Here is a 23710-nt window from a genome sequence, read left to right on the forward strand (position 1 = left end):
AGAATAAACATAAAGAAGTCCATGCTGATGCATATCAGAGTCAAATTATTGAAGACAAAGAGAAACTTTTAAAAGCAGCAAGAGAAAATGACATACGGAGGGGAAAAAATGATCTGATCAACAGCCAACTTTCTTCTAAAACCATGGAGGCCAGGGAGAATGGAAAAACATCTCTAAAATGCTGAAACAAAACAAAACAAAAACTCTGTCAATCCAGAACTTTATACTCAGTGGATAAATATCATTCAAGTATGAAAGCAAAATAATATTTTCGGATAAAACTAAGAGGGTTTGTAGCCAATGGACCTGGACTCTAAGAAACAGTAAAGAAAGTTCTTCAGGTTGAAGGGAAATATTACCAGATGGAACCTTGGATCATCAGGAAATAATGAAGCACACCAAAAATGATTAATATCTGAGTATATTTTTTGAACTATTTTTTGCTCCTTTTCTTTTAACTTCTTTATAAATTACTTGTTTATAGCATTGTCTTGGGCGATTTATTATCAGTGAAGGTATTATGTATGAGCTCCAAGTTCTCACAGCCCTCCTACTCTATATTTATCTTATGGGATATGTGAAGTCTATAATTGCTTCTGTTCTCTATTCTAGCTTCTTTCCATTACTATGAATTTGTTAGGGGGGTAGACTGGGTAGGAATGGGGTAAAGGATGGCATCTTTGCAAAACTAACAGAAACGGGGATAGATAGAACATAAGATACATATGGTTCAGACGGAGGATCAGTGCAGGGAAGGCAAACAGGTTGAGATTAAATACTCCTGCGGTAAACACTAGGCTACCAGGAACAGCCCTGGAATCCATTTTAAATTGTGGCAGAATTTGGGGAAGAAAAATGTAGCATACCTAGTCCCCAACCTTCTTACCTTACTATAATTCCGAATCTTCTTTAGACTTGACAGTTATGTCTACATGTCTTAGGTAGCACTTAGTTCCTCCAGGCTTCTGATCTGCAGTTGGTGCTGGAGGTGAATAAGAGGTGGTGGGATTTGTGAAATACTAAGGAGAGAAGTTACAGATAGTTCCAAGTCGTGCCCTGTGAAGAGAAGAGGAAGTCAAAGCACTGGGATGGTGGAGGTAACACTTATATGAATGAATCATGAACGCTCAAAGAGTAGGATAGGATGGACAAACTGGCCTCAAAGTTCTGAATGGAACCCTGGGATTATAACTGTTTTGTGTTCAGGGTACTAAAGGCTCCCAGCTGTATACACACAGGACCCCAATTTCTATCAGAGGTTCTTAGCTTGTTGGTTTATTTTAGGGAGACTTTAAAAATGTTTCTCATTTCTTAATAACCATTCCTTTCTAGAAAGTTCATTTTTGTCCTGCCAAGGATTTGGCACCTCCTTCAGAAAAAAAAGAGGACTCAGGGTGAATTGTATCAGGTCCAGAATCCAGAAACACAAATGACATTGATCAAATCATGGTAAGGAAATGCCAATCCGCCTATCAGGAATAAAAAAATAGGTTTCATCTTATAGGCCAACTCTCTGGAGCACTATGTTGAGAAGGATTCAGAGGCTTGGACTTAAGTATGGGCACCGCGATTAACTGGTGATGTCTGTCATGGGAATGAGACCGTGTGCTCAAGAGAGCTGCCTCTAGCTTGGGTGGTTGGTCTGCAGATTAACTGGTCCCCAGTAGATAAGGGATAGACTGACTGGTCTCTAGTAGATAAGGGACTCCCTAGGCTAATGCAAAGGAGTCAGGTCTCTCTGTGTCACTGAAGCCCAGGACCTGTCTGTCAGGTCCTGCTTAGGTCCTAATCGAAGAGTTAGGAAAAACATTGAGTGTGAGAGCAGGAAAAGCCTGTTTATCATCACTGATGTTTGCGAAGTTTCTCACATGAGTTGGCTGGCTAGTTCGTATAGGCCTGGGCTTTGGAAGCATCCCTCTCAAGCCAGCCTTGTCACCTTCACGTGCCCCAACAGGTAAAGAGGAAGCCATGGGGTCAGTTGATCTGCACAGATTTCTCCTTTACCAACATAAGTCATGGGGATATGAGTTTCGTACATACAGCCCTATGCTGCCTCTAAAAGCTAACAGAAATCTTGGGTCTTGGGTCCCACTTTGTTACGCCCATAGGAACCACTGACTATTCCCCTAAGCCCAGCTAACAAAAGCTGTTCTCTTGAAGGAGTGCTGTGTCAAGCCCAAGCCCACCATAAATGGTGGTGACTTGAGTTAAAATCTGGTCTTTTGTGAGGAAACCAGGAGCTGAAAGGGGAGAAAAAAAAAAGATACTGAATTTGAGCTTCACCTGTCAGGCAGCTATCAGATGGAGAAGAATGTTTAGCATTTGCAAGCCTGAGGTAGTGGAGTTCAAGGAGAGATGACTATCTCACTGCTTGGCCAGAGTTTATGGGGTAGTTGCTCTGCGTGTAGATGGGGGGGTTGCACTTTTCTCGACTTTTCTCCTGTGTTATGGAGGAGGGTGAGGAGCGCTGAATGGATGACTGTTGGGTATGGTGAGCCTTCTGGGGTACCTGGGTATGGTGAGTCCTTCTGGGGTACCTGGGGCTGGTGAAAGGCCTGTAACAGACCCCTGAGCAGGGTGGGAATGACCTCCTCGCGCCTCACTCCCGTTCCCGGGGAACCGTGCTCCCAGGTCGACGAAGAAACCTTAGTGAGTGCGAAGGCTCCAGAGAGAACCCCACGTGGGGTGCAGCAGGGACGAGCCGGACACTGCGTGGTCCGTTTCCAAAAACCGTGGGGTCTGCAGTGGCAGGAAACGCACCACCGAACGTCAACCTGGCATCTCGGGGAGGAGCCAGGTTGGTGGGCGCCCCTCCAGGAAGGGCTGCCGAGTCCGGGGCTTCCCCGAGGGGCGACTGGAGCCCTAGGACCAGGCCCGCGGGGTCTGGTACCGAGGGGTGAGGAGCCGCGCTCCGGCTAGTTTCGGGTTCCCGAGGGTGGGGGTGTCGGTGCCCGGCAGCGGGCGGGCCGTCAGCTGCCCGGCCCGTCGCCTCCCTCCCCGCCCCCCGGCTTCCTGCGGAGGCCGCGGCCGCCATGTTGTTGCAGGGCTGAGGCGGCGCCGCGGAGCCCGAGCGGCCGTGACAGGCTGCGCAACAGGTTCGCTGACGACGGCCAGGCGACGGAGCGGGAGCGGCGGCGGCTGCCGAGCAGGATCTCCCGGCGTCCGCCCGCGCCCGCGTCGCGGGTGCCGAGGGGCGCGGGGTCGCGCTGTGACGTGCGGGACGCGCGGCGGGCGCGCCAGGTGGGTGAACCCTCTCGCCGGGGCTGCCGCAGGGTGCGGGGCAGGTGCGGGCGCCGCCGCGTCCGCCGCGGGAGGCTCGCGGGCCGGGCTGGGAGGCGGCTGCGCGCCCGGCACGACACGGACGGGCCCTCGGGAGCCCCGGCGGCCCCCGAGCTAGGCCCCTGGCGGGCTTGGCGGCGCCGGGCGGAAACCTCTGGCCCTGGGTTCCTGCCTCCGCGGCGGGTCCAGGGCGGACGTCTGGGGGCCGGGGCTGGGCTGTCTTTTCCCGGCGGCCCAGCCCTGGCCCCCGGCCGCAGCCTCTTCTGGCAGGTGCGGATGCCGCCGTGGGCCGGGAGCGGGGAGGCCCCCTCGCTTTCGGGGTGCGGGCATTAGAGAGTCCTGAGGGGCACCCGCACGTTTCTCCGGGGCCCCATTTTATTTTCGCAGAGTTGGTTTTCCGTCTTGGTAATGGTTGGTGCTGAATGTCAGGTGAGCCGCATCCCGGTGCGTCAAAGTAGCCCGAGTCACGAGAGGCCAGTGGGCGGATGCTCGGCGTCCAACGCTGGGGTTAAACCAAAGTTGGGAAGTGTTACAATTTGACTTTAGCGTTATTGACTTGCAGGGTGTACAGGAAGCATGGAGAGATATAATCTCTTGGACCACAGTAAAGTTTATTGCTTATTTTTTTAAAAGACGCCTGAATGTTTATAGTGAATGGATAAACCGAGGCTGAAACTGCAGATGGTTTTCCATTCTATAAAAAGCTGCTGTATTTGGATTTATTATACATGCGCTTTATCGTTGAATGATTACTGATGGCAAGTATGCTTCATTTGAGACTTGTATTAATTAGGAATTAGGAGTATTTTTCATAGAGCCAACCACTTTGTGATAGGAATTAAGGTTAACACAAAAATGATTGCTTTACTAAATGCTTTAGTTTGTTTTTATTAGTATTTATTTGCTTACCCAGTGATAGGCGAGGTGTGCCTTGAAATTTTGTGGTGTTCTAGTCAGCTTAATTTAGGTAACATAGACTGTAGGTTAAGCTTCTTAAGCCTCTTAAGAAAATTAATTGCCTCTCTCCCTGTGCTTGTTTGCTGTATTGTTAATCAGTGATAAAACCTAACTGCAATCTAGTAACATCACGTAAAACCTTTACATAAATTAATGACGCCCCTCAAAATTTAAAGATAATAGCAAACTGATGTACTAGGTTTCTTTGGCGGTGCCTACAATTCCCTTGTAATTTCTTTTTTCTCCCAGCTTTATTGAGATATGATTGACATATATCTGTTGTAATTTTAGAAGTGTAAAATGGAAGTTGTTTTTAAAAGCTTAATTTCAGAACAAACAGAATTTTGTGTTTTTGAAGGACATGGAAAAAATATGCATGGCTGCTGTTTTGACATAGTATGAGCAGCAGAAAAGCTTGCATTTTTTATCCTTTAATGCATATTATTTATTCCCTTTGCTCACCTTTATAATGAAAGTTAGAATTGCCTGAGAAAACTTGACCTGGACTGAATTGTTGAGCAGGGAGGTACTAATGTTAGTTCAACATATCTCAAGATTAAAATTCTGGTCTCTCCTGAATATGAGGGAATGTGTTAGGCATGTTCTGGGATTGGAATTAGAGTTTTAAAAAATTTTGTATTTTCACAAAATCAGAATAGTAAAAGGAACCTCTGTACATCCATCACCCAGATTCAGCAGCTTTCAAGATCTTCTTTATCCATCTTTCTTTCTTCCTCATCTTTATTTTTTAGTTTTTTCACTCTATATAATTAGCATGTCTATTTTTTAAAAAGTGGAAAATTTCTTACATAACCTTAATATTTTTATTTTATTGTGTCTTTAGTACAGTTTCACAAAAGACAAAAAGAACATTTATTGGCTATCTCCTTGAACTACTCTCCTCAGTGTTAAAATATATTTACCATGGTTGTCATTTATTGAGCACTTACTGCATGCCAGGCCCTGTTCTGTGTTAGTTACATAATCATTTAAAGTTCACAGAGACCCTTTGAGTAGTTCTTTTCCTCCCGTCAAATAGTTAAGTGAAATGTTAACCAGGAGGTTAACTGATTACTCTAGGTCTTTGAGCCAGGTTTCAAACCAAGATCCTTCTAACTTCAGCACCTGTGCCCTCACCTGGTACATTCGTCCTGGTTCAGGAAAAAAAAATTATTTGGGCATTCAGTAAGTATTTGTTAAGTAAATGAAAGTACATATTATTCCACTGATAAGTAACTAGCTTTTTTATAGCTATATTTACTTGTAAAGCATTTATATTAACTAGTTCCAGAAAAGATTCAGAATAAATTGATTACATTACTAAATGTGATTATTACCACCCAGCAGTACATTTGCTTGTTTTTCTTTCTTTCTTTCTTTCTTTTTTTTGTATTTTGATCTTTTCCGTACTCTATTTATGGAAAAATTTGTGGAATAACTGTTTATGAAGAAAGGCTAAAAAAAGGCAGACTTTTTTGGTGTGCTAATTTTTAAAGGCAGGATTCTAAGTGTGAAGTAGAAAAATAAGAATGTTTAGGATTAAGTCTGGAAATGAATAGTTCTAAAGATGAAGATGCATCATAAATGCTGTATTTTTCACTTAAGTTCATTTTTGACTTTGTACCATCCTCTAACTACAGAGCATAGGGACTAATGTTGCCATCCTGTTGGGTATTCTTGAGAAGGAGGAACTGAACTGGTCTTAAACCAGAGAGGAAGTAGGGGTGGGGGGCAGGAAACTGAGCAGAAATAGGACAGTGAATACATCAAGAAATAATGTATTTTTACAACACTAGGAGGGCAGCATATTTCATTTGCAAATGTAATAGTATTATTTTGAGAGATTTACTTAAAAATTAATTTCACAGCTATAACAGGACACTGAATGATTTATTTATTTGTGAAACTATTCAGCGGTGGTTATGGTAGACATTTAGGGATCTAAAACCTGATGGCAGACATTTAAGTTGTTTTTACTTAAGCAGCTGTTTTGTTTTCTAGTTCATTTTCTTCACTAATGCATGTTCATTTTAGAAAAAGTGTATGTGTTTTAATAAAAATTATTTATTTTGATGATAACTCTAGTAGATAAGAGTACAGGCTTTCAAATGAAGCCTCCTGCTCCCAGCTCCAACACTAAATAGCTGTATGACCTTGAGCAACTTATTTTAATTCTCTAAGCTCGTTTCCTCATCTGTAAAATGGGGGAAATAATAGTTACTTATCTCATAGTGCTGTGTGTAATATAAAGTGCTTAACACAGTGACTGTTGCTTAGTATAAATGCTAACTCAGTGTTACCTAGTATTACTCCAACTTGCTTCAGTGTGAAATTTCAAAACCAAATTAGCTTAGTCCCTTTTTTATTTTTTATTAAAAAAATTTTTTTTTTTACTGAGGGACTAGAAAAGAAATTAATTTTTGGCCCTTAATTTTTAATCTTACATTAAAACAATGCATAAAATAATGCTGGAAAGTAGAGTAGAACTGACCCACAATCCCATCTCCCAACAAAGAGTCTGCCTTTTTAGTCCCCTTAATTTGGGGGACAGTGGGAAAACATAGCCTAAAGGAAGAAAATGTTCTTTATCTGAAAAAGAAACTGCTTTGGATTATTACTTCAAACTCTTTGAAACCACATTCTTAAATAACTTCTACTTTTCAGTGTGAGGAGTGCTTGACTAGTATGAGGTTGATAATGGGAAAAAATGATCAAGAATGGTGGCAGTATTTTATTGGCTAAATAATATTGCCTTGCTACCACTTGCAGACAAGGACCCAGCAGGGTTTGCTCTGACAGTTAGGACACTCATAACTGCTGCTTTATCATTTCAGTTTTGTTTCAAGTAGGTATTTGGACACACTCCTCACTACCCCACCACTCCTCCTTCACACTTTAGAGTGACTGCTCAAATGTAAGACTTAAGTAGGTCAAGTTAATAAATTTCACAACTTACGTAACATTTGCTGATTTTTACTTTTAGTAGGTATAAAATACTCTTTGGTGAATATAAGTGAGAAAGTCAAGATTAATGAAGTTTGCCAAGAATGATACAGAGTGAGAATGCGTGTGTAGCATTCATTCTGTAACTTTCTAAGCCCTGAAAACCCAAATGGTAGACAAGAAACTGTGATTAAGACTTGAAGTTTAACTTCCATTTACTTTCTTCTCCTCACTAGAAACATTTTAGGCTTTCTCTCTGCTCAAGTTCCAGTGAAATGTTTATAAATTGATTCTTGTCTTGCTGCAGAGACAACGTGTATTGGAAAGCTTTTTCTCCCCCATCCCTCCTTTCTTCTAGTGTCTGATCTTCATTGTATGATTCTGAATTGAAATTTTTGCCTCCTCCTTCCAGCATTCTAGCTCCTACATCCAGGATTCAGAGTCCCACTGGGTCCCAGAAAGCTAAGTCACTTGGATGATTGAGAAGGAAAGAGCCATTTAGGTTAGAGACAGATAACCCCAAACTTTCTGAACACTCTTCTCCAGTACTGGGGTTTAGTCTTTATAGCCTTTCAGTAATCCCACCTTGAAAAAGTATAGGCTGCAGCTCCCTCTTAAATCCATCTTTGCTATTGCTTTCCTCATGAGGTTGACTTTACCTCATCTTTGTCTTTCTGGGGGTTTCAATGGAAAAAGCCCCCTTGCCTCCTTTTTTGCCATCTGCTTTAACTTTCTTTTTATTGTCAACCACTATCTTTCCTCTTTAAAAAGTTAAACCCAATAGAAGTTACTCATAATTCTTGGTATTGAATTAATTCCTTCTTCTAGCAAATAGTGAGTGCCTACATGCCAGGAACTGGTCCAACCACTGGGAATATAAACAGTGAACAAAATACACCAGAAACCCTGCCCTTGTGCTGCTTGTGTTCAAGAAGTGGGAAGAGAGACAATAAAACGTCTAGAAGTTAGAATTTGCTAAGTGCTATGGAGAAAAGTAAGGTAGGAAATGGGGCTAGGGAATGTGTGGGCAGGTGGGTGGGGATAAATTGAGAGAAATAAATTTGCCTTATTCAAAATTATTAAGGAATTCAAAGATTGGAGAAGGATTATTATACATACTTTATGAATAAATTTCAGTTCATTGTATTTAATAGAAATGTTTATCGTTTAAGTATTATTATTTGGTTTGCACCCCCAGATTTCTGAATACTTCTATTTTCTAGTAACTTAAGCTAGAAAAAAAAACCCCTAAAAAACCCAACACCTCATGCACAACATGGGCTGAGAGCAGAAATTTGTCAAATGGTTTAGAATAGATACCTTAATTTGATTTTTTTCTAAAAGTGCTATGTTGTGTGTGTTTTAAATTCTATAGACTTTTTCGTTCGTACCATTTTTATTTTGATGAGTAATATATATTCCTTGTGGAAAACTAGAAAGCTAAAGGGAAGTTGAAGGAAGAAAATAATAGTCCCTAATAATCATATTACCCAGAGAGATGTTCAGTGTTACTATTTTGGTAGATTTCTTTGTGAAAAATGGAATTATATACTCTGTTTATGTACCTTGCTTTTTGGTTACTGTCACTTATCAAAACCATGGTTCTATTTTATTATATATTTATCTGCAATTTTTATTGGCTAAATAATATTGCCTTGCTACATCTGAATGTTAATAATGTCTAATATTTATTGAGCATTTACTATATCCTAGTTAGTTTTGAGACGCTTTACATATTTTCACATATTTAGTCTTCAGCCTCTCTATAAGAGCTGTTTTATTATTTATTTTACAGTTTATTATTTAAGGACAGGTGTAGTAATTTTCCCAAGATTCCACAGCCAATAAGTGGCAGCTAGAGGTTATGAACTTCGTCTCTGTATCCTGTGCTCATGTCATTGTCTCATATGGATTCTCTAACATTAAGATACTTTCTAATTTTTTTGGTTATTTAAAATTGTGCCACAGTTAACATCCTTGTAACCATATCTGTGTTTACATCTATGATGCTTACAATCTATGGTGGTTTCATTAGAATAAATTTCTAGTAATTGCAGTAATATTGGGTAAAAAGGTATGGATACTTCCTAAGGCCCATGTAAATGTATTGCCAAGTTGTCTTCTAGAAAAACTTGTCAGTACCAAAGTGTTCTCCTACCAAGTGAAACCAGCCTATTATCCACATCCTCAGAAACATTGGCTTTTTTTTTTAGTCTGCTAATTTGATAAAGACCACCTTGTTTTAATTTTTCTTTCTCTGAATATTAATCAGGTTATATGTTTAAAGTTTTTTTTTTCTTTGAGAAATATGTCTCTGCCCTTTTCTCATTTCATTGACATGTTCATCTCTTGGTTATTTCTAAGAATTCTTTATATATTACGAATAGTAACTCTTTGCCATGTAGGTGTAAATTTTTTTCCAAGTTTGTTTCTTAGTTTTGTAAATGGATTTTTATAAATGATAATGATAACTAACTATGTGTAGTGCTGTTCTAATTCAGTATATTTATTAAATCATATAATTTTTACAACATCCTGATGAGGTAGGTGCTATTATTAGCTCCATTTGCAGAGTTCTTTTACATTGTGTTTTTAATTCTCAAATAGCTTTTTCTTCTGTGTGTTTGCCCATTTCTGTTCCCAATTCCTGAAAATCTCTTTTCTCTTCCTAGCCTACTGGGTGATACCTATTGTTTAGTTCTTCATTACTCAGTTTAGGAGTCATTTCCTCTGGGATTGCTCATCTAACAACATTCTAGTTTCCTAAGACAAAGTAAGGTGTCCACCTTCTGTCTTTTCTTTATACCTATAACACTTAAATGCAATTCTCAGTTTTGGTCTTATTCCTCTTATGTATTTCCTGCTCTTATACATCTTACACAGGTATTAAACATCTGATGACTCCATTTTAAGTATTTGTTGATTTGAATTAAAGGTCCTCATGATGATGTTGGTGATGTGAAGAAGGGAATCAACCTTCCATTTATGTCAAATGGAGAAACTTACATGGAGGAAGTAACATTGGAACTGGGCTTTGAAGGCCAGTGGGGCAAGAGGGAGAAAAGGAGAAGCCTTAAGACCAAAACTGAGTGGAAACAGAGGTGGAAATTTCCCATTCTGGGAACAACAAGTTATTTACAGTGATTTTAAGGATTATTAACCTTGCCTCTGGGAAAGCCTGATAAAATAAATCCCTCTTTCACCCAGCATACCTGATCTGGTGTTCAGAATATTTAAATCTTCATTCTGGATCTCTTCTCCTATGAAACAGTGCTCAATTTCTCTTCTGACTTCCCCCTTTCTCTGATGTGATGGAGGAAGTTGGAGGATCGTGACGTAACCTTGGCAAGATCTTGAAATGCCCAAGGAAGTTTGGTGACTTGTGGGGGCAGGCCCACTGGCAGCCTTTGCAAGTGGAAGCCTTGGGGAGAGAACGAACCCTCCGGCTTTTGTTTGTGGAGACTCGGGTACCTACACACCTTTCCTTGGCTGTTAGCATGTTGGATGAGACCTCAACTCCTTTTCTCTCCAGCTTCATTACATTTCTGTTCTTCTTGTTTTGATAACAGACCTCTTACTCTGCTAGTTTAATCTTGAAGTATACTGACTGCTGGTCTCGAAGAACAAGTGAACACTTTATGTATTAGCAGTATAATTTATTTGATATTTAATGTAAATATTTTTCCGAATCCTTTTCTTAACTTTATTTCTTATGTAAATAAAACTTTTTCATTATGAAAATAATAAATGCTAATTGAAGAAACTCTGTAAAATAGGGTGAGGGGAGGAGACAAAAGTCATTCTAAGTCCAACAACCAATGACAACCACATTTTGGTATCTCCTACCCACCCTGTCTTTTCTCTTGGTTTTTACATATATGTTGTACATGTTTTACAACACAGCGCTAGTTAGGGACATTGCTTGTGCTGTCTGATTGGGGTTTTAGTTCCAGCTTAGCCTTTTACTGTTTGTGAGCCTCACTAAGCCTCAGTTTTCTTTTCTTTAGAAAGCAGATTTTACAGTAGTATTTATCCTTAGAGTTGTTGTGAGGGTGAAGAGATAATGTATGTATAGTATGACCATCTCATTATAACTCTTCAATGAATGTAACAATAATGATCAGATCTGTCTTTCGGTTAGGTTAGCTTGGGCTGCTCCTCTTGGCAGTGTTTGGAGGGAGGGAGTGGTCAGGGCACTGTACCCTCTTTTCTGAAATAATTACCATTTAATTTCAAAATACATATTTTTTAACATTCTCTAGAGGCCTATGAAAACGTTTATGGTGAGGCCTCCTTTAAAGAGTGATTAATCTTGGGCCAGCCCCACAGCGGGTGGGTGGCCCTGTTAATGATGATATCAAAGGTAATGAAATAAGAATGACAACATGTAGAGACCTGAGTGCCAGACTTGGTATTTGGTAAGTATTCAGTGATTGTTGGCTGCTGTTATTTTCATGATGATAACACATTTGTATTATGTCATACATTTAAATTATAAGAGCATAACCAGTTTGCAGGTTATTACATGGTCTAGCTGCAGTTTTATTAAAAGTAGGTTGTTGAGATATAATTCACATATTGAGATATAATTCACATATGAATTTGATTTAAGTGGCAGCATACTTGGCTCAGTGTATTCTCCCATTTTTAGATACTCATACTATCTCCATTTTTTCCCGTAATAACTAATAATAACTGCAGTGAATATCATTGTAAATAAAGCATTTGCCACATACATTATTTCCTTAGGACAGATTTCCAGAAGTGAAGCTATTGGCTTACAAAGTATGAATGTTGTTAGAATTCTTGCTGTATATTTTCACACTGCCTTCTGAAATGCTTCACCAGCTTGCACCCCCATGAGTATGTTTGTAGCACTCGTTTCCTCTCACCTTTGCTAGCCCTGAGTACTAGCCAGGGTCGGGGGTATTTTTTTTTTTTCTTTTTGAAATAAGTTTGTAAAGAGTAATAAAGCAAAAATTCATTTGCATTTTCTTGCTATTATTAGTGATATTAACATTTATTAGCCAGTTTTATTTCTTCTTTGGAAAATTGTTTATTTGAGGTCTTCATTATTCTCATTATTTTAGTAGCTCTCTGTACATTAAAAATAATGACTGTCATGTTTGTTGTGATTTTCCCTCAATTGTATACCTTTTAATTTTGTGTTCAACAGAAGTTTAGAATATTTATATAGACAAATCTGCACTATTTCCTTTGCGTTTTCTTGAATGGCTTCTAAACTTAAAAAGTTATCTTTGTTTCAAAGAAGTGATATTTTGCTTAAAGGTGAAGCATCTGTCTGAGTTTTTTCCCTCCATACTTCTTACTCAAATCAAGTAAATAGTTCTGCTTTAATATTTAGTCCTGATATGAGACAGAAGAGAACAGACCACATAGCTGGCTCCCCCCACCACGCTCCCCATACAACAGTGCAGGCTGAGTCACAAGCTATTCTTAGGTGTTTTCCCCCCTTGTGTGGGTGAATTGTCTTGTTCAGAGTTGTTGACTAATTCTTCTAAAATTGGTTTAATTTAAATCTTCAATATAATTGGAGTACTAATCACTTCAGTATTAGTTTACCATTCCTATTCTTTTAGGCCCTGTTTATTAGTTGATTCTTTGTGGGCTAAATTTAGCATTTATAAAATTCCAAACTTATAATCTGTATTCAGACATCTTAAACTGAACATGCTAAGTTGCAGAACTAAAACTAAGAACTAAATTTGTATAGAACAGTTATCTTCTTTGAAGCTTTTAAGTTTCAACATGCTTTATGTATTTAGGGCCCTAAGCCTCTATGTAGAAATAATAGTAACCTTTTTCTCAAATATTCATCAATGACATTAGCCTGTTATTTTCTATTTTGGTAGTGTCTTTGTCTGGGTTTAGTATCAGGTTTCTCAAATATTGATTAAAGAAAACATATCCTTTTTATTAGTAATTGGTATAATTGCATTTTGTTGTACCAATTCAGTGAAACCAAGCTAACTATTATAGTTGAAAATTATGTTGAAATAACAGTAGTCATAGCCATCATTTACGAGCACCTTTTGTGTGCCAGATGCTTTACAGATATGATAGCTGAGCCTTAAAACAACCTGGCATTTAGGTACAATTATCTACATTTATAGGTTAGGAAATTGAAGCTATATCATGTGGAAGTCCACTAACAGAAGGAGTAACTGCACTGGGATAGGAACTCAAGTTGGTTGATCTGTTTTCAAAGTTCAGGTTCCAATCTGTCAGTTTGTTTGTCCTCAGTGCAGTTGAAAGAATGCTAATCTCTCAGAATCAAAGCTTTTGTATTTATTAAGGGACCTACCATGTGGCTCAGTGTTGGGCACTGATTATGTGAAGATGAAGAGACATTAACAGGAGCTGTCAGTCTCTTAAAAGTGGGCAGCATGAATACAAAGGTTGTAGTAGTAATTGGTATGTAGTTTAATGGAGATAGATATAAGAGGAATGAGAATGTGGCAAAGGAAGCTTTTATAAGTAGAAATATCACTGAGAAGGTAGGTAGTTCCACAGGTTCAGAGAGAGAGGGAATGGGAATAAGATAGAGCAGAGGTGGAAGGGAAAGGTATTCCAACACTGGAAAAGTAGGCAGAGGATAGATGCTAAAACACCTTGTATGCCATGTGAAAGGAGATTAGATTTTTTTAAAACATCAACTTTATTCATATGCCATAAAATTCACCCTTTTAAAGTTTACAATTCTGTGGTTATTTTTGTATTCACAGAATTGCACAAACATCACCACTAATTTTAGAACATTTTCAGCATTCAAAAGAGTCCTGTATACCCATTAGCAGCCACTCTCCATTTCCCCCCAGTACCCTGAGTTCTAGGTAACCTCTAATCTACATTTTGTCTGTATGAACTTGCCTGTTCTGGACAAATGGGAGTATAGAATATGTGGTCTTTTGTGGCTGGCTTCTTTCACTTACCATAATATTTTTAAAGTGCATGCATTTTGTAGCATGTATCAGTAATTCATTCCTTTTTATGGCCAAAGGTTCCATTGTACAGGTATACTACATTTTGTTTATTCAGTTAATGGACATTTGGGTTGTTTCCACTTTTTGGATATTATCAGTAATGCTGCAATGAGCGGTTGTGTACAAGTCTTTGTGTGGACATAGGTTTATGTTTTCATTTCTCTTGAGTTCATACCTAGGGGTGGAATTGCTGAGTTACATGTTAACATATGTTTGAACATTTTGAGGAAGTGCCAAATTGTTTTCCAAAGCAGCTGGAACGTTCTCACCAGCAAGGTATGAGGGATGCAGATTAGTAGGAGATTAGATTTTATACTATCGGTGAGCAGAGTCATAGTGGAAAAATGATTGAGAATGATTGGATTGTATTGCTGCTTCCCCCATATGGTTCAAGACATATGCTAGGTCAGAAGGCTTTTTCTGAGGAATAAAACTAAAATGCAAGTTGTTTCCTCAATTCTTGATGCTAGTATATTCTCCTAGTCTTTGATTTTTATGTATTTGTATGGACTACTTATAATCTGAGTTATTATGGGTTACTGAAATTTAGTGTTCATAAACTAAAACTAGCCAATTTCTGGAGCTTACTAGGGGCTCTAATTTGGTTTTCTTCTAAGGAATCTTTTAGCTATACAAAGCTTTGGCAGCATTGCATTGAATAGAAATATTCCTACTATGCACGCCCACACTGAAGGATACTGTTTTCAGTGCATCATTAGTGTTGTCTTGAGTTTGATTTGGTTCCAGTTGCTGCTATTCTTGAACTAGCTATAATTATAGTATTATGTTAGCTTTACTTTTGTTGACCATTTTGATCTTGTGTAAATGTTGCATTGCTATAATTCCTTTATCATGGAGTTATTTTTCTACTGGAAAATAGGAGCAAGTGGATAGGTTGGATTTCTTGTCCCACTTCGGGAGGCCATGGTTAGAAGAGTTTTGGAATGAGTGGATTACATAATTGGGAGGATTCCTTTTCGCTCTAATATCCAACGCTAATACATTTTTAAAATGGGAATTAGCATATATTATAATTAAGGGTCTTAATTGCGGAATACATGAATCTCTGAAAGTCCACAGATTGGCTTTGGATGTCTGAAATCTTTGAAATTGTATGCCACACTTTGTGCATTTGTGTTTTTTTCCAGAGAGAGAAATTAGGTTTGCCAAATTTCTTTTAAAAAAGAAATATATGACCCCTCAAAATTAAAGAATTCAGACTGATGAAGAGAATTTGTAAATTTGTGATTTGAAGTCTTGAAGGAAAGTGGGACTTTGCTTTGGTTACATGTTGCTGTTCAGTAATAGATATTTTCTGGATATGCTCTTTTTAGAGTAACTAATTCCATGTTAGAATATCTTTATTTATCCTGGTAATTTTTGTCCCTGTCAGAACTTGGAGTTTGCCTTTAAGGTCCTCATTGCATATGTGTTATTTTATATTGACTTTCTTGAATGATTGGGATGTTCTATTTAAAAGCATTATTTTTGCTGCAGCTATTGCATGCTTTACTTACAGTGATTGAGATGTACTGATATTTTAAAAAAAACTTTAATTGGCTTTATAGAATAGGAAAATGGATGAATGCTTTTCTGTCCATTGGCTATTAGCTTTTCTTTCCTCTACTCTCCTGTTCTGTTTGTGTTTTGGTTGCAATTGGAAACTACCCGACACCGTCACCATCACCGTCACCAATGGAAGCTCTTCCCCTGCAGGCCCTGCTGGGGTGTGGCATCAGTTTGGATGCTAGTCTGTTTAGGCCTCTGAAGTAGGGTGCGTGTGGAGGAGTGTACTTTTCCTCTGTAGTTTTTAGCACTGGATATAGCATGGCTTGATTTGAGATGTGATTGGTAATTTCAGTTAAATGTTTTTGGTAAAACAGAGTTGTTACTTAGTATTATTTATAATAGACTAAAAAATTGAGAAGGGCAAGGCTCTGGGTAATAGTGGCTGTTGGGTTAAAAGATGGTACAATGTAACATAAAAACATATGTGGTCATTGTCCCTGGTTCCTGGCACAGAACTCCTAAAGCCTTTGGAATTCCCGGACTGACAGGAAAGCTGCTTTTCATCCTACCTGAGCTTATGTAAATGAAGTGACTGCCAGTGGCACCCCTAGGTAGCCTTGGATAAAGCTGGATGACCTGAGAGATCTAGCAGTTAGAGAATTGGAACTTTCAGCCCCACCTACCGACCTCCAGAAAGAGGAGGTGGGTGCTGGAGTTTGAGCTCTATTTACACGTGTACACATAAACACACACACTTTTTTACATAGCTGTGTTTATATATTTATTAATTAATGTATGCATGATTATAATAAATATTAATATTTGTTATAAATATATTTACATAGTTTTTACATAGTTGTAATTATAGTGTAGATTTTTGTCTACTCATTACATGGAATTTTTTTGTGTTTAATGATGCTCATAAATTATAATGGCTATAATATTTGTATCGAGTAATAGACTATGATTTATTAACCACACTCTAGTTTTCAGATGTTTAGATTGTTTCAAGCTTTTTTGCTATTATAAGTAAAACAGTTATGAATATGATTATTTGGCAGATGTATATTAAACATTTACTCTGTCAAACTTTATTAGGTGCTGGATTCACAAAAATAAGATCCTTTCCCTCAAGAGGTTTTCTTCTAATCCTTGACAAGTGCATATATAATTTTGAATATTTGCATGTGTATTCTAGAATTTTGTGTTTTTTTAAAGTTTACATTGAATCATAAACATTACCTATCTACCATAGCCTTGAAATTATTATTTGTAATGCAGAGTATTCTAAATGAATACAACTTTATTTTCTTGTTCCTTCCTCTGTTGGATAAATTATTTGTATTTTTTCTGCTGTTGATGACATTGTCATATGCATCTTTCCATTCTGTTTTCCTCCTTTGGATTATTTTCTTAAGATAAATTCCCATAAATGGGCCAAGTGGGTAAATTGTTTTGGTTGAATGTTGCCAAATTTAGAGGCATGTGCTTTACCTTAAACCTGTACTTCTGTGGTATTTGCCTTCTTTAAAAAATTGATGTAAATGTTTAACAACAAGGTCCTACTGTATAGCACAGAGAACTATATCCAGTATCTTGTAATAAACTATAATGGAAAAGAATCTGAAAAAGAAGATATGGACATAATATAGTCTTTTATATATATAACTGAATCACTTTGCTCGATACCAGAAACTAATACAACATTGTAAATCAACTATACTTCAGTTTAAAAGAATTATGTACTTTTTTTGCACAGTTTAAAATTTATAGAAAAATTGAGCAGTTTACAGTTTCCCATATACCCTTCCACCCAGTTTCCCTATTATTATTATTATTAACTGAAGTCCATGCTTTATTTACTTTTCCTTAGTTTTTACCTAATGTCCTTTTTTTGTTCCAGGCTCCTATATCATAGCACATTTAATTGTCATGGCTGCTAATGAGATAGGAGGGAAGGGCGTAGGGCATAACTGTTAAAAGAATGACACAGCAGGTAGCACCAAGATGAGGGAAGATTCAGCTCCCAGGAGACCCTGAGACCCAAGATGGCAGAAGATTTGACTTCCAGTAGACCTTGAGCTTCATTATGTGCTCATTGTAATACAATAGCATGCTAAATGAGATACCCACAGGCGCCATGACAGTTCTAAGGCTAACCATAAACAGTCAAAAAGTGGGTTGTGGCCCAGTTGCTGGGAATCCTAGCCCCTTCCTCAAAGTAATAGAAATAATCTTCCCACTTGTTAGCATATGAAGTTACTGAGCCCATAAAAACTAAAATTCCATACTGCATGGGTTTTCTCTTGCCTTTTGAGATGGCCTGCACTCTGTCTATGGAGTGTGTATCTACTTATACTTTAAACACTCACCCCTATGCCTCTTGGCCTCTCTGGCCTTCTGAGATGGCCAACATTTGGTCTATGGAGTGTGCATCTCTCTGAATATATCTGCTTTTACTCAACTATGGCTCACTCCTGAATTCTTTCTTGCACCAAACCAAGGACCCTCACTTGATGGGGCATGTCCTGCCTGGGACATGGCCATCCTCTTATACCCCCCCCTTCCTGCATCACTTAGGCTCCTCTTGGTTGTGACAGTTTCTCAGACTTTACTTATTTTTGATGACTTTGGCAGTTTTGAGGAGTATTGGTTAGGTATATTGTAGGATGCTCCCCTATTGGAATTTGATGTTTTTGTTGTGAGACAAACAGTGATGGACCAGGCAGGCAAGTTAACCTGATGTATTTATTACAGTATAAATTTATCAGAACGGACATAAATCTTAGCAATGTTCTCCTATGGCAGTCTACCCAGGCAATAGAAATAAAAGCAAAAATAAATAAATGGGACCTAATTAAACTTACAAGCTTTTGCACAGCAAAGGAAACCATAAGCAATACAAAACAACAACCTACAGAAAGGGAGAATATATTTGCAAATGATGCAACTGACAAAGGTTTTATTTCCAGAGTATATAAACAACTCATATAACTTAATAACAAAAAAATAAACAACACAATCCAAAAATGGGCAGAAGACCTAAACAAACAGTTCTCCAATGTAGATATACAAATGGCCAACAAGCACATGAAAAAATGCTCAATATCACTAATTATCAGAGAAATGCAAATCAAACTACAGTGAGGTATCACCTCATATCAGTCAGAATGGCCATCAATAAAAAGTCCACAAACAATAAATGCTGTAGAGGATGTGGAGAAAAGAGAACCCTCCTACACTGTTGGTGGGAATGTAGTTTGGTGCAGCCATTATGGAAAACAGTATGGACATTCCTTGAGAAAACTAAAAATAGACTTACCATATGATCCAGCAATCCCACTCCTGGGCATATATCCAGTATATCCAGAGGGAACTGTAATTCAAAAAGACACATGCATCCCTAACAGCACTATATACAATAGCCAAGGCATGGAAACAACCTAAATTCCATCAACAGATGACTGTATAAAGAAGCTGTGGTATATTTATACAATGGAGTACTACTCAGCCATAAAAAGCCATTTGCAGCAACATGGGTGGACCTGGAGATCATCATTCTAAGTGAAATAAGCCAGAAAGAGAAAGAAAAATACCATATGATAGCATTCATATGTGGAATCTAAGAAAGAGGAAGACACTAATGAACTTATCTGCGAAACAGAAACAGACTCACAGACATAGTAAACAGATTTATGGTTACTGGGGGGAAAAGGGGTGGGAAGGGATAAATTGAGAGTTCGAGATTTTCAAATGTTAATTGCTATGTATAAAATAGATAAATAACAAGTTTCTTCTGTATAGCACAGGGAACTTTATTCAATATCTTGTAGTAACCTATAATGAAGAAGAATATGAAAATGAATTATGAATGTATATGTATGACTGAAACAGTATACTGTACACCAGAAAGTGACATACAATAAACAATGTACTTCAATGAAAAAATTAATTTATCAGAATAAGTAGGTTTCTTATATATCAAAAATATATAAATACACACACACATTCTTTTTGAGACTCTTTTTCCATTATAGATTATTACAAGATACTAAATACGGTTCCATGTGCTATACAGTAGGTCCTTGTTTATTTTGTATATGGTATTGTATAAGAGATGCTTTTTTTGGGCGGGGGGGGGTAATTGGGTTCATTTATTTATTTATTTTAATGGAGGTACTAGGGATTGAACCTAGAACACACTACCACTGTGCTAACCCCCCCCCAAGAGATACATTTTAAATCAGTTAGGAAAAGCTAAATTTCATAAATGGTCTCAGAAAAAAATGCTTGACATTGTAAGTGGTGATGGTGGTGAAAGAGTGGTGAAAACAATTTAGACTCATATTGTTAGTGGATAGAGAGACCCCTAAATTAGGGGGCCCACAAAAGTGTGAATATTTGCTGCCAGCTGTGAAGAAGAGGCAGAGGGACAAAATGAATGGCTACTTTACTGCTCAGAAGGAAAAAAGGAAAGAAAGGCTCTTGAGTAGGAAACTGTCAGCCAAGATGGCCAATAGAGACAGCTCCAGCTGTGGCTCAGGCCATGTGGACTTTTATGGGAGGCATTTACCATCATGTCTTCCTTCCTGGTGTGATGGAGCCAATCACCTTGTCTTCCACCGTTGTATGGACTCTTCAGGTTGTTGTCATGGCAGTTGTCAACTGTCAAGGCACTGGTGGGTGTGTCATTTAGCATGGTAATACACTATAATGAGCATATAAGAAGGCTCAAGGTCCACTGGAAGCCAGATCCTCCACCATCTTGGGCTTCACAGGTTTTAACCAGTTCTTGTTTTTTTGTTTGCAGCTTCCTCCTGAGACTTAGATAAGAGTAACTAGTTTCTATTTGAAGGAGGAGCAAGGGTATGAACCTGGGACAACAGCCTTAGTAACAAAAGGAAGGTTGCTTTTAATCAAAATGCCAGCAATCTGGTGGACACAGTGTCCCCCCCCCCAAAAATATTCTGCTCAGCCATAAACGAGAGTTAGGGCTTGGGGAAGAGGGGCTTAGTTCCTGCAGAAGAATTTAAAGATGTTGTTATGTTTATTCCTTGAAGAGGAACTAGGACCCTGCCCCAAGGCTGCACCATTGTTTCTTGACTGCTCCTCCCTTGTTTCTGCACTCCCTCCCTTCCCAGATTAACAACTATTTAAATCTGCCCTTTGAAATTCAGGGAAGGTCAAGGAGGCTAAATGAAGCCTGTTTCTTACAAACAAGAAATGCAGGAAAGATTCTTACCAGGGAGGACTCCACAGGGTCCTCAATATCTATCTTCCCACCCTGAAAAAAAATCCAGATAGATCAAATACATACTTTTTTAAAATATAGATACTAGAAAAAAATATAGGGCAGTTTTATGATATGAGACTGGCCTTTCTTAGCATGCTAGCATACTCAGTAGTCGTAAAGGAAAAGACTGACAAATTTTGGCATAAAACTAAAGAAGTTGATGTAACGACAAGCTGGATAAAAAAGTATTTACAACATACGTAAATCTGGGAGATTAAAAGTGGAGTGTGAAGTAGTCATCTGGGAGACTGGGAAAGCAAATGGACTAGGGAAATGTGGACTTGTCAGGCAGGACAAAGGCCCACTTGAGTTAGTGGTCAGGAATTTAAAGTGAGACCAGCCAGCACCTTCATTTATGTAGTGATGGAATAACTAGAGAGTTGGATTTAGAAAAAACTGGGGTTGCTAGATGTATAGTATATGTAGGAAGAGAGAAGAGTGAAGTTGAGGATGTATACAATGAACTGCTTATAATGGTGGATTGTAATATTTAATTTGGTTTAGGAGGGATATTAGGGCATAAGGAAGGGGATGTGAGGATGTAAGAAAAAATGAGGGAGGGGGGAAGGGACAGACTGGGAGTTCGAAATTTGTAGATACTGACAGATGTATATAGAATAGATAAACAAGTTTATACTGTATAGCACAGGGAAGTATATACAAGATCTTGTGGTAGCTCATGGTGAAGAAGAATGTGACAGTGAATATATGTATGTTCATGTATGACTGAAAAATTGTGCTCTATATTGGAAATTGAACACAACATTGTAAACTGACTATAGCTCAATAAAATAAAATAAAATAAAAACACTTCTTAAAATATTTTAAAAAAAAGGAAAAATGAGGGACAGTGAAGAGACCAATAGTTCGTAGGTCCAGGTAGAGTTAAAGAATTGTTGGGATCAGGAAACTGGAGAGACCAGGCTATTGAGATAGGTGGTGGTGAAAGGGGCATGCAAGACCTGAATTGGATTACTGAAGAGCATAGTTTTTGGTAATAATAAGGCCTAGGGTGTGGCCTGGGAGTGGATAGTTAAGATGGATGATAAGATTTTTGGAATACAGGAGATCAAAGACCTAGAGGCCAGGATATGGGCAGGATCATCTATGTGGTTATTGAAATACCGAAGATTGTGGCAATAATGTTGGAGAGTAAATAGTGAAGTGTTAATGCAGTCACGGAATTACTCTGGTGATTGTAGGGGACAGCAGTGAAGGAGGAGAGCCAGTGGTCCAGTCAGATGCATGAAGATCAAAAGGTAGTTTTCTTTTTCAACTTTTATTATGAAAATTGTCAAAGATATACAAAAGTTGGAAATACAGTGATCACGTATTTTCTATTTGCCTTCATTTATTAATCTACTTTTTAATTAAATGTATTTTGTATTTTTGTGGAGGCTTTAATTCTTTTCGGAATAAGGCAGGCTATAAATAAGCACAAATTCCTTTCCAGAAAGGTCGTGCTGATACACACGTACACTGGCTAAGTATTGATACAATACTTATTTTTACAGCTACTGTTATTGTTCCTTGCCTTACTAGCTCTTCACTATTTCATGTGAATAAGCAGCCACCTATTTTCTTAGACCACACTCTTCCCTCTGCTTTTGCATTGTGCTGTTACCTCTACCTTGAATGTTTTTCCCACATCCATAAATTTAACAAATGTTTCGATGTGTAAGGTATAAGCTAATTTGAACACAAGCTGAAATGCACATGTCTGGTTGATTCATGGGAACTGATTTTCATGTGTCCTCTTTTTTGGCTTGTACAGAGGAGAAATTTGTGTATAGGCACTTGAGGGCCTGGGATATCAAAGAATCTGTTTTCAGCCTGACCCTTTGGGCTGTCATTTGAGCCGAAAGGAAAGAGAGAGAGAAGGGTTACAAAGAAAAGCTGTACTTTCTCATTTTCTCAAGTCCATTTTCCTCTGCTTTAGGATATCTTTATTCATCCTTACCACTTTTTCTCTTTTATTCTGTCCCATGCTCTAACTTTATACCCTTGAGCTGTCAACTTCCATTTCATTAGGTAACTTCTTTTCCTTTTCCTTTTTTGAGGGAAATTATCTCTCTCCCTCTTCCTCTAAAAATAGTTTTATTCTCCATCTAAAAAGTAAGCCTTATAACCTTGCCTCTTCCCTAAAGCTTCTTATCTCTTCTCCTACCCTTTCTTCTTCCCTTAACAACATACTTCTTGGGTCACTTACACTGTACCTCCTATTTACTGCCTAATCTACTTCAACATGACTTTTACAGCCAGTTCACCGTACTGGAACTGCGCTCACAACAGATTGCCAGAACTAATGGCTTAGTCTTGATTTCTGTGACATTTGGCATTTATGACCATCATCTCCTTGAGTCACTTAACTCTATATCAGGATTTCTCTCCTTTTTCTCAGCCTCTGTTCTGATTATTCTTCTCCTGTTTCCTATACATGCTTTTCCTGGATAATACCATTCACTGACATGTTTACAGCTCTTCCCAATCCCTAATGACTACCAAATACGGATCTCTAGCTTGAGTAGAATTCTTACAATTTCTTGGATGTCTCCATCTAGATGTCTTTGTAAGTATATCAGATTAGGTGTGCTCAAAATTGACCATTTTGTTGCTCACTCCCCAAATCTAATATTCCAAATCCTTACTTTCTTAGAGCTTCTGTTGGTTAATATTATCACTCTGTAGTCACTGAGGTTAGAAACTCATCTGTGTTGCTATTCTT

The 23710-nt window shown here is 38.3% G+C and overlaps 1 protein-coding gene across 4 annotated transcripts in view; it reads left to right on the forward strand.

Annotated features, from left to right (window-relative positions):
- Nucleotides 1–3082: 3082 nt before the first annotated feature.
- The window catches only part of ITSN2 (intersectin 2), a 132922-nt gene continuing 112294 nt past the window's right edge, over nt 3083–23710 (forward strand). For 2 of the 4 annotated variants that reach the window (XM_072938107.1, XM_072938109.1), the window contains exon 1: nt 3083–3240. The gene's annotated coding sequence lies outside the window, so the exon portion shown is untranslated. Of the gene's footprint in view, nt 3241–3263; nt 3709–23710 lie in introns of those variants that run through there. The other 2 variants (XM_072938108.1, XM_072938111.1) reach the window with 1 other exon arrangement.

The sequence above is a fragment of the Vicugna pacos genome, chromosome 15, assembly GCF_048564905.1.
Source record: "Vicugna pacos chromosome 15, VicPac4, whole genome shotgun sequence".
Lineage (NCBI taxonomy): Eukaryota > Metazoa > Chordata > Mammalia > Artiodactyla > Camelidae > Vicugna > Vicugna pacos.